The sequence below is a fragment of the Oryx dammah genome, unplaced genomic scaffold, assembly GCF_014754425.2.
Source record: "Oryx dammah isolate SB20612 unplaced genomic scaffold, SCBI_Odam_1.1 HiC_scaffold_4, whole genome shotgun sequence".
Classification (NCBI taxonomy): Eukaryota; Metazoa; Chordata; class Mammalia; order Artiodactyla; family Bovidae; genus Oryx; species Oryx dammah.
This window is the reverse complement of record NW_024070188.1, coordinates 6,827,750-6,839,813: the sequence shown is the minus strand read 5'-3', so window position 1 is coordinate 6,839,813 and position 12,064 is coordinate 6,827,750. Positions and strand designations below refer to the sequence as shown.

The 12,064-nt window shown below is 38.2% G+C and overlaps 1 protein-coding gene across 1 annotated transcript in view; it reads right to left on the bottom strand.

Moving 5' to 3' along the window:
- SH3BGRL2 (SH3 domain binding glutamate rich protein like 2) overlaps positions 1 to 12,064 on the bottom strand; it is an 85,061-nt gene that overhangs the window by 11,938 nt on the left and 61,059 nt on the right. The window lies entirely within an intron of this gene.

Genomic DNA, 12,064 nt, shown 5'->3' with positions numbered 1-12,064 from the left:
TGTGACAGCTGTTTTAATTCTTAACTCTCCCTAACCTTCTACATCAGCTCCACAATTGAGTATGATCAACTCTTCCTCCAAAATATATCTCCAGTCTGTCCATTCCTGTCTTCATTACAATGGCTCTGGTTCTACCTGCACCAAACCAACGTCTGTCACACCTTCGTTTCTGGGAAATTGAGTGGTACATACAAGCAGACAACCTACTACCTAAGTCATGACCGCGACCAACTCATTTAACCTCCTCAGACGGCTTCTCACTTCTTATTAGACACGACCAAAGCCCCTTGATGCTCCAGAACTCGATAAAAAGATGGTGCATTCCGTGAAGCTGCTCTTAAAAGGGCTGTTAGCTGTCGTCCAGATGTAAGGTCTAGTCCATGTATTCCAGTTCCTAGAGATACCTGTTTGAAGAGTTTACCCCTCTCTGAAGAGGAAACAGATTTAATAGAACAGGTAAGGGAAGGGCCAAAAGTGAGAGAGAAAAAAAAATTGAGGACTAGTGACTTTGTTATCAAAATGTTATCCCTGCTCTTGAATTCAGAAAGACCTTTTTACCTGTTTCTAACTAAGGAATAATCTCTGATGTCAGTCTGAAAACAGAGGAATAAAAAAAATCTAATAATATAAAAAATGAAAAATGAGAAATAGTACCTGACTCAATCTCTACAGATGTAGTGTGAATTTTCTTTCAAGACCAAAGTGCTAACATGAAAATATAGTGCAAGCAGAAGATTAAAAGGCAAGCTACAACAAGACTTAGTATGTTTAATTCAGGTTTCAGTGTTTATATTAAAAACCTTAATCTTAAAATAATTACAGTTCTCCACATCACAAAACTAGAAATAAAGTCACCTCTCACAAGTGAGTTTCATACATATATAACAGGACAGACTATGTACACATAGAGAAAAATATGTAACATTATAAACGACCCATTTAACCACACTGAACCAAAACTATTCTTAATAGGAGGTGATTTTAAAATTTCTAATACTATTTTACTCTTAAAAATTAGATCAGTCATCAACAAAGAATAGTCATCAACCAAAGTTATTTAGATATGTCAGACATTTAGACATCTTAGAATGGCAACATTATTTATATAAAAAATTCTCTTAAACTGTCTGTTATAAAAGTTATAACCATTACTTTTAGTTTAAGAACCTTTAACATATCACACTCTGGCCAGAGGGCTTCTGACCTGAATATTAAATTGAATGCTGCCAACAGTTTAGACATTGTCACCTAAGGTAATTAATTTCTTCTGGAGTGATGAATACAAAATTTGGCAATTAACTTTAAAAGCAAAATAATTCAAAGGAAACTATTTTTAAAAGTCAGTGTGAGACCAGTACCTGGCACACACCAGGCAAAGAGGGTGAGGAGCTGTGTCTGTTAATAAATGACCAACAGATCATGTTTTAGGTAATCTCATGCTAGTAATGTAATTTGAGTAAGTTCTATCTCTACTCTAAGTTACTTATAGATTTTACATCACTATGTAAAAAATGTACCTTCTGACATATAAAAGCTTTTGAGTGCTCTGATGAATCTCGAATTTTAAGAAGTTATTTTCTTTGTCATGTTGAGACAAAGAGTAAGCGATTGATAATTTAAAATCGAGACCTTAATACCTTCTTTTAGAGATAATAAACAGTATGATCTAATTTGAGTAAAACAGTATTAGAAATTTTAAAATCACCTTCTATTAAGATAGAAGTTTTTATATTATGGCCTTAGGCATTCACCAATAAAAGAGAAAGACTGGCTTTCTTAACAAAATTCATTTCTATTTAAAAGAAAACACACTAGGGCATATATTGCAAAAGTTAAAAGCATCGCATTTTTAAAACTCACCATAAAGTTTCTAAATGGGCTTGCCGAATTTTTTACACTCAAAAACACTCTCTATAAAGTGTTTGTAAATACACATCTGCAAACTGCACATTGTAAGACAATTCCTGTGACTACAGAATATAATAATCAGTTAACATCACCTTGGGAGAAAAGTACAAGTACATAAAGCATATACAAGAAAAAAAAAACCATTAGTTTCAGAAGCTGGTACATTTAAAACAAAGGCTGAAAAATTCACTCTGCTTCTAGTACCAACTACTCAGGAAAAGAAAAAAATTCTGGGCTATAAAGATATCAGCATAACTGAGCACTGTTACAAATGGGATATTTATCTAAATGCTGCAATTTTAAGAAGAATAGAGCTTAAACAGCTGTTAAGAAAAAGGGGGGAAAAAGCTTCCATTACCTATACTTGGGTTTGCTTTTCAAGTGAAAACCAATGTTAGAGACATTTATAAGCTCATGATAAAATCTACAACAGGTAGAGCTCACAATAGTTTCATTCATCCACAGAGCTTACTTAAGAACATTACCCGTTCACCATGGTTAGACTATTATGGACTGGACAAGCATTTGAGACAAAGGCCTTTAAGTTCTTTGCCCTTTAAGTGTTCCCTAAGAGAATGGCCAGGAAAACCCACAGCAGCCACTCTGAAAAGCGGTATCGCTTCCCACGCTAAGTCGATGACAATTCTGTGACAAACCCGCATTATTTCTACACGCCAAGGGCCTTTCCAAACAGAAGACCACAGGGAGCACAAACAACACGTGGCCCGTAAGGGAACAGTGGCAGCAACCACCTCTAAATGAGCCAAAGAGAATGTGGTTTACCCCAAAGAAGAAATTCTTTTAAAACAGTCTTGCTAAGACTACAAGAGTTACTGCTGGGGCAAATGCACACAGACTCCTTCCTGAAACTTCTTTCAAGTCTGAGAGTAGCCTCTGAGCAGAATGTCTTCATTCAGTGGTTAAGGACCATTAATGCTATAGTCTATTTCACGAAATCTTGATACAGAAGGAAAAAATAGTTGACGGCTCCAATCCCGGTAGGACAGGCAAGATGCAATTGTCTAAAATAGCTTTATTCAACAACTTTTAGGCCAAATACCAAAAATATGAATAAGCCCAAAGCTGAAGATTTAAGATTCCTAACTTAGGTTTAACATTTCTGACTGCTCTGATACAAGAGGGCAGAGCAAGCAAATACATCTACCCAAGTGCCCATTGAAATCGGGTGGGAAAAAACTTTGTGTTAAACATAGCAAAGGCAACCAGCAATAAAAGTTTAATAAATACCCAGAGGAGTAAGTACAAAGGCTAAAGTCAGTTACGAGACTCTCTCATTAATAAAGTCATTCTTTAAGCCACAGGAATTTAATAAAATAGGATTATATACCCTCCACTACAACTGCTCACACAACTAAACAGTTCTGTAGAGAATAATATGTCTAAAACAATATAAATGTGACATACTTACATAGTATACAATAGTTATTACAGTACAGAAGACAAGCACTGTTCTAAACTTTAGCAATGCCATATGTGTGTACCCACAGGATGTGTGTGCATGCGTTAGTAAATCAAAAGGGGGGAGAAATGAGAGAAGCTATATGAATTGCAATTTCTCATCCTCTAAAGAAAAAAGCAAATACTGTCCAATTTAAAATCAAGGAATAGAGATACTAGTATCTCTAGTATCTAGAACATAGAAACAGATGAGAGAAACATATCTTCGTGTTTCTCTATACCTCTATATCTCTATGTTTTCAGAGAGGTGATAACTTCAAATCACAAAGCAGCATATCTCATAAAAGAGGCTGTATCTTGGGAATCTGGGGGAGACTGACCTTTCACTATGGACCCTCCTGTCGACAGACTTTACTATCTTAACACTGATATTAACATGGTGTTAGTGCTTTACAGTTTTGTTTTCTTTTCCTTAACTGCGTAGGCTCAGAAAAGAGAAAAAAATTTAACAAAAGGAAAACCGCCAGTTTGGATATCTATTAAGATACACTGCTAAGCATACAACTGGGGTGCCCTGAATGGATGGAGATGTTCAACATTCAGAGCACAAGCCACCGTTTTCATGAAAGACACGTCCCAGGGATGTGTCACTCTAGAATATTGAGACAAACATCTCAGCGAGGTGAAAATGGGAGATTAAACATTTATAGAGAGAAGAATAAAAAACACAGTTACACAGAAGAGAGAAAACTGCAAAGAATATCTAATTAAAATGCTATGCTTCTGGGCATCCAGTAGAAGAGGGACTGATATCACCCTTCCCCACTACCCTCTAGTATCTGTGAGGATGTTGCATCAGATCATTTACAGTAGAACATTTGAAGAAAAAGATCCCCCTTGATTAGATCTCTGATCTTTTAGACAGAAAACCTTGGAATACAGATTTTCAAATTCAGATCAAAAGGTTCCTAAGAAAATTCTACCTGTGGTGCAGGTGAGCTTCTAACAGAGGTGATTTCCCCAATAGATTTTATTGTAACATTTAGAAGATAGTTCAATATGCTTGTTTTTGAGATATTTGGCTTTGCGTTTTATTAATAAACAGGAATGCAAAATGCTCAGCACCTTGACAGGGCAAGATCCAACAGAATGGGTTAGCTACCTGCTTAAGTGAAAACATCTGTGGAGCTATTCACCCATTCCTAGAACCAATTTTTGTTAATATGTTCTATGTCCCTAGCGTTCTCGTAGGTACCAGGTACTAAGATAAATATGCCACGGAGTCTGCTGAGGGTGAGCACAAGCAACTCAGAGACTGGTTGAAGGCAAAGTCACGAAAAAAAATTCTAAGTGCTAAAGGTCACGTTGAGAGTAAAGAGACAGAGGTTTTGGGCATGATGCGGGGGACAGGGAATAACCAGCGTCCTAGTTAATTAGAGAGAGTCAACAAGGCCCATCTGAACAGAGCTTTGAAAGAGAAACAGGACAGAATTTTGTAGGAGGTAAAAATCACAGGACTTGTTAATCAAGGGAGTATGCAGATGAGAAAAATGGGTGTGGGGTGACTTTCAGGGCTTTGCCTAGGACCTAGATAAATAACATCCATGGATGTTGTAGCCCTGAACCTATATAAACAACATCCATACTTTATAGAGACAGACCACATCTCTTGTGGATGATGACAACTGGATTTTAACTTTCCTCTTTATTTTTCTTACTGACTCTAACAAAAATCCTATTAACTCATAATTACTGCAGACAACTGGACTTCAACAGGGGCCAAGCTGCTCTCCTCATTATGTTCTAAGCCATTCTGCCAGACAATATGCTTAATTTTGCTGAAGGAGACTTGAAAAACTAATTCTATGTTTCTCCAGTGAGACCGTGACTAAACTCTAGGAAGCATAGGGAAATGTGAGTGGGTCATGAAGGGGCCCATGAGCTAGGAGATTAGAATGGTTTGCCAGTTACAAACTATTGTTTCAAATTGCTGAAAACAAACCAAATAGCCCACGGCAGGTGGGAGGACAGGTAATGATTAACTAAGTTCTAATAACCCTTCTAATAATCTTCCCAACCCAGGGATCAAACCTGGGTCTCTTGCATTATAGGCGGATTCTTTATCATCTGAGCCACCAGTGAAGCCCTCTAATAATCCATCCAAGGAAATAATATGCAACGTCTAAAAAATTAAGTTTGCAATGACATGGAAGCTATTTTTGTTGGAGAAACAAAGCAGGACACAAAACGGTAGATACAGTATGCTCACGCATGGTCCTGGAACCACTCCCTGGCAGAGGCCAGTTCAGTTCAATCAGTGGCTCAGTCGTGTCTGACTCTTTGCGACCCCATGAACTGCAGCACACCAGGCCTCCTTGTCCATCACCAACTCCTGGAGTTTACCCAAACTCATGTCCATTGAATCTCGGTGATGCCACCCAACCATCTCATCCTCTGTCATCCCCTTCTCCTCCTGCCCTCAATCTTTCCCAGCATCAGGGTCTTTTCAAAAGAGTCAGCTCTTCGCATCAGGTGGCCAAAGTATTGGAGTTTCAGATTCAACATCAGTCCTCCCAATGAACACTTAGGACTGATCTCCTTTAGGATGGACTGGTTGGATCTCCTTGCAGTCCAAGGGACTCTCAAGAGTCTTCTCCAACACTACAGTTCAAAAGCATCAATTCTTCAGCGCTCAGCTTTCTTTATAGTCCAACTCTCACATCCATACATGACTACTGGAAAAACCATAGGTTTGACCAGACGGACCTTTGCTGATAAAGTCAATTCTCTGCTTTTTAATATGTTGTCTAGCTTTTTTGGCAAAGTAATGTCTCTGCTTTTTACTATGCTGTCTAGGTTGGTCAGGGATGACTATATGTACGTGTGTGTGTGTAACCTTTTTTAAAATAAAATTACATGTATGAGGTAGGGATTTGTAAAACTAATAATTAAAGGAGTTGGTGCTTCAGTTTCAGAAAAGATTCTAAAATACACTTAAAATATATCACGCAGAGACAATTTTTCAAAAGTTACATAAACATTGCACTTGGGAACAATACAACTGCATACATTTAGGTATTCTAGTGTGCTTCTGAGCCTCTGCCCACAGTTAGAAAATGCTGACATATCTCGTTTCCTTTCATACCTAACAAAGAAAAGCGGAGGAGACTCCACAAAGAACCACTGCTGGTCATTTAGCATTTCTGTGCCTCCTGAAGTCTACCCTATCTGTCATCTACTTTCAGACTCCAAGTAAGCAAGGTAATATGGGAAAAGGCAGTCATAGCTGTCCCTCAAATCATTACTTAAACGAAACTGGTCAATAGCATTAATGTAATGTTATTTGGTGAGCAATACACCCAACGCTTAGGTACAAATTTAATATTTTGCAAGTAAGGTCTAAAAGTGCAAAAAAAGTAATTCAATAGTTTTAAAACAATAGATAATTTTATAGGTTGCCTCATGGAAACTAATCAAAAGTCTGCCATCTGTCTCTTAGCTGAACTGCCCTCTCTTCATTAGACAGGATGCTACATGAGTCGATCTAGCCACAGATTCCACGTCACTTCGTCTCTCTCCCCCACTTCACCCATAACCTAATTCTAAGTATTGGCATCCTTAGCCAAACGCATACCTGCTCATCTCCATTACATGAATGGTCATTGTGTCTTTCCCTGCTAGACAGCGAATCCACAAACTGGTTAACACGACCCCCAAGTCAAATAAATTTTGGCTGCATTCCCATTTCAAACTCCCAACTTTTTAACAAAATGAAAGAATTAATAAACTTATTTAGCAAAGTTGCAGGACAAAAAGAAAAGAACATGAAATTCACTTGTGTCTCTACACACTAATAATCAACAATTGGAAAAGGATGTTAAGAAAATAATTCTATTTATAATAACACTAAAAAAAATCACTTAGGAATTAACCTAACCAAGAGGTAAGAGACTTGAACACAAAACTACAAAACAATGCTTAAAGAAATGAACAGAGACATGTAAAATGAAAAGAATCCCATGTGCATAGATTGAAAGACTTAATATTGTCAAGATGTCAATGCTGCCGAAAGCAATCTAAAGATCCAACATTTCCATATCAAAATTCTAATGGCACTTTTTTTGCAGAAATAAGGAAAAATTCTAAAATTCATACAGAATCTCAAGCCAAAACAAGTTTGAAGAAAGACAGAGTTAAAGAAATCACACTTCCTAATTTCAAGACATATTACAAAGTTACAGTAATCAAACCAGTGTGGTACCTGCATAAAGACAGGCATATAGACCAGTGAAACAGAATAGAGTCCAAAATATAAATAAATTAATAAGCCCTCACATATACAGTCGAATGATATTGAACAGAAGCATCAAGATCTCCCCATAGGAAAAGCACAGTGTCATCAACAAATGGTAATAGGAAAACTAGATAATGACATGCAAAAGAATGAAGCTGGACCCTTATCTTATACCATATAAGAAAATCAGCAAAAAAAATTAATTAATTACAGACCTAAACATAAGACCCCCAAACTACAAAATTTCTAGAAGACAACCTAGGGAAAAAGCTTCATAACACTGCATTTGACAAGTAATGATTTCCTGAGTATGACTCCAAAAGCCCAGGCAACAAAAACAAAAACAGCCAAATGAGTCAATATCAAACTTACAAAGTTTGTTCATCAAAAGATACAATCAAGAACAGTGAAAGGCAACCTAAGAATGGGAGAAAATATTTGCAGATTACATATCTGATAGGAGGTTAATATTCAGAATATACAAAGAATTTTTACACAGTGACAGAAAGTCAAATAACCCAATTAAAAACTGGGCAAAGGACTTGAATAGACATCTCTCCAAAGACAATATACAAACAGAAAACAAAGTATAGGAGATGTTCAACATCACTAATCATCAAAGAAACGCACATCAAAACCACAATGACATATCACCGTATACCCATTAGGATGGCTACTCTCAAAAACAACAACAACAAAAAACCCCTAAAGAACAGAAAATAGCAAGTGTTCATGAGGATATGGAGAAGTTAGAACTTTTGTGCACTATTGATGGGATTAAAAAATGGTTCAACCACCGTGAAAAACAGTTTGGCAGTTCCTCAAAAAATTAAAAACAGAATTGGCATATGATGTGTAGCAATTTCACTTTTATGTATGTATTCCAAAGAACTGAAAACAGTACCTTGAAGAGATATTGCAAACCCATGTTCATAGCAGCACTATTCACAATAGCCAAGAGGCAGAAGCAACCCAATGTTCATCATGGATGAGTAGAAAAACAAAATGTGACATACACATACAATAGAAGCCCCTCAAAATTCACACATTGCAACACCAATTCCCAAAGGAGGCAATTAGGTCTGCAGAGCCCTCTTGGATGAGATTACAGCTCCACTAACCCCTTCACTACAAGAGGATACTACAGTAAGTTGGCAATCTGCAACCCAGAAGAGGGCCCTCACCAGAACCCAGCTCTAGTGTAACCCTTACCGTCCAACCTCCAAAACTCTGAGAAATAAATTTCTATTGTTTGTAAGCTACCCAGTCTGTTGTATTTTGTTACAGCAGTCTTAATGGATGAAGACATACATGATGGATGAACTTTAAGGACACTGTGCAATGTCCTTTCACATAGCACAAAGAACAAAGACTGTATGATCTCACTTCTAGGAGGTCTCTAAGCTAGTCAAATTCAATAGATATAGAAAGTAGACTGATGGTTATCATTCTACAATGATAGAGGACAAACAGGTGTATTTAATGAGTATAAGAATCTCAGTTCTGCCAGATGAAAAATCCTGGCGACCTGTTTTTACAGCATTGTGAAGATACCTAACATTACTCAACTGTACACTTAAAAGTGGTTAAGACAGTACATTTGGGGGCCTTCCTGATGGTCCCGTGGGGAAGACTGTGCAGGAGGCAAAGGTTTAGTCCCTGGTTGGGGAACTAAACTCCCACATGCCGAGGGGTGCAACAACAACCACCACAAAAGTAAATTTGATGATAAATATTTTTAAGAAAAAAAAAATAAAGAAATCCAAATCTTTTATTTATTTTTTTTTTCTTCCTTCTAAATAGGGAGGGAGAAAAGAAATGGGAGGAAATGTTTTCATTTTGTGCAGATGTGTGCATTTTCATTTCTGGTGCATTCCACACATGCCAGTTCCACAGACAGAGAACAGAGTTTAAACCTTGAACGTGAGGACCTGAGCTTTCTAAAATGAGGAAAGCCTACATGTTGGGATGCTGACCTTTAGGACTTCATTTCCAGAGAAGAATCTTGCTCATGGTAGGACACTTCAGGGAAACAGAAAGAACCACCAGTCTGCGTCAATAAGTGTTCTTGCCTACAAACTGAGATAGGCACTGGAAACTTGAAAGAAATATACAAAGGTATAGGGGGAACTCACAGAATCCATATTAGGGCTGGAGATCCAGTTTAGAAAACAAGAGGAATTTCCATGTCTGGGAAGCCAAGAACACATCCAGGCCAAACCCCAGGACCAGCTTCCTTAAGGCGCCAAACATACCGTGTCCAACCACCAGGTTACACGTGGCCCCATCACGCCCTGATACTCACTGAGCCACCTCCAACTGATGCTATTTCTGCGTCATTTCCTCGATGTCCAGATCTAGGGTGGGAAGAAGCCATGCCAGGATGCTTTCGCTTGGTGGGAAATTTCAAATGCTAAAGGCAGGATTTTCAAGTGTTAAAGGAGAGAGAGGGCAATTGTCCACACTGGTTAGTAAACAGCTTAGCAGCTATGAATGTCTCACATGCCTAGCTCGTACAATTTAAAACAAAGTAGTAAAATTTCCAGCCAATTTAGGAAACAGGAGAATCTTCATGCTTACTGGAGCCTGTCATTTGCAATACTGCAGGTTTCCACAGGCTATCCAACTAGATAAGACAGTCATAAACTGTCACTGGGCAAAGAAAGGTACACAGGAGCAGGTGGTTTGAATGAAGCCACGGTTCAATGCCCTCTAATTCTTTTGTTTTTCTCAAAGTTGAATTTATTGGACCTTGATAAAAGCAGACACTGTCTTCAAAACTGCTGCCAGAACAGACTATAAAGACAGAATGCACACACAACACTGCCTGCCACCACCCCTGTGGGACCGACTCTGCTCTAGCAGAGAAGATGCCACTTATAGGGCACAGCTGATAAATATGGAAGCCTCTACCCAGCTGCCAGTCTACCTGAAAAAAATCCATAGACTCCATAGGGCAAAGATATACAGATTCAGAAAGTCATGAAGAAGTGAAAATAAAGAAAAGGAATTAACTTTATTCCATATCACATTCCTTTTTATTCTTTAAATACATTCCTCTACTCAAAAGGGCCCTGAAGACTTTGGCTTTTATGGTGACAAAGCAAAGATGTCTCTACCTGCCTCCTTCTAATAGGGCTATGAAACAACAAGGATTAAAAACAACTCCACTTTAAAAATAAAACTAGGAGACGCCGACAGTCCTGAACCACATAAGCAGCAAGTGGGTAGAGAAATGGAGAGACAAGTTGAGAGCAGAGGATGGTCACACTTCAGTGTCTGAAGAGGCAGCATTAACAAGAAATAAGCTGCATTATTACATAAGAATAAAGGGTACTATTTTTGTGGATATTTTTGAGTCATGACCACATATTTTATTGGGAAAGTATATAGTAACCAAGGGTGTATCCCACTCATGATTACAGAGTCTAGAAAATGTATCAATACTTTCATGCCTGCAGGCCAAAATGAGATAATAGTTGAAAATTTGTGTAAACTGTACAATTCAAAATAAAGCTGCTAGGGACTTCCCCGGTAGTGCAGTGGCTAATACTCATACTCTGACGCAGGGGGCCCAGGTTTGATCCTTGGTCAGGGAACCAGATCCCACATACATGCCACAACTAAGAGCTTCCACATGCCACACATACCAACGGAGATGGAAGATCCCGCGTGCGGCAACTAAGACCCAGTGCAGCCAAATGAACATGTAAATATTGAAAAATAAAAGAGAGCTGTTAGTCAAACAGTGCAAGAAAACTTAAAAATCCAGTGGTTTTGTTGGATTCTGTTCCTCAAATTCTGCAGCCGTGAAAATGCCTTTATTCTGGTCTTGTAATTGAGTGGTAATTTGGCTGGGTATAGAATTTTAGGAGTACTTTAGAAACAGTCATAAATATCCTGGGAAGTAAGACAGATACTATCATCCTTTGTGTAAAGATGAGAAAACTGAGGTATAAAGAGATAAGTGACTTTCCAAAGGTGTCAAGCCAACAAAGTGGTACTGAACTCAAATCAGCGTCTAGCACCAGGTTCAATTTTCTCTTCATGACATGCAAAGCTGCTGGGCACCATCTTCACGGCTTTATGTTTCAACATCTCATTCTCGCTCATGTTCATGGAGACCTGTTTCCTTTTGAGCCACCTAAACCACTGTTCCCCCGTTTCTCCATTCTAGCGGCAACCCAGTTCTTTATTCCACCTTAAGTACCTTCACGCTGTAGCCCCTCCCTCTTTCCAGGCCATCCTTAGAGAACTGCAATGCAGGTCTCAAAAGAAACACTGACTTACATACTTAAGAGTACTGGCAGAAAGCAAATCCTGACTACTCATTAGAGAAATTTCTCAAAAAAATTTTTTAACCTAAGGAATAAGAAGGAAAATACATGATTAGTCAAAAATGCCTTCATTTTCTGAATGCCACAAACAGCAAGAAGGCATCTG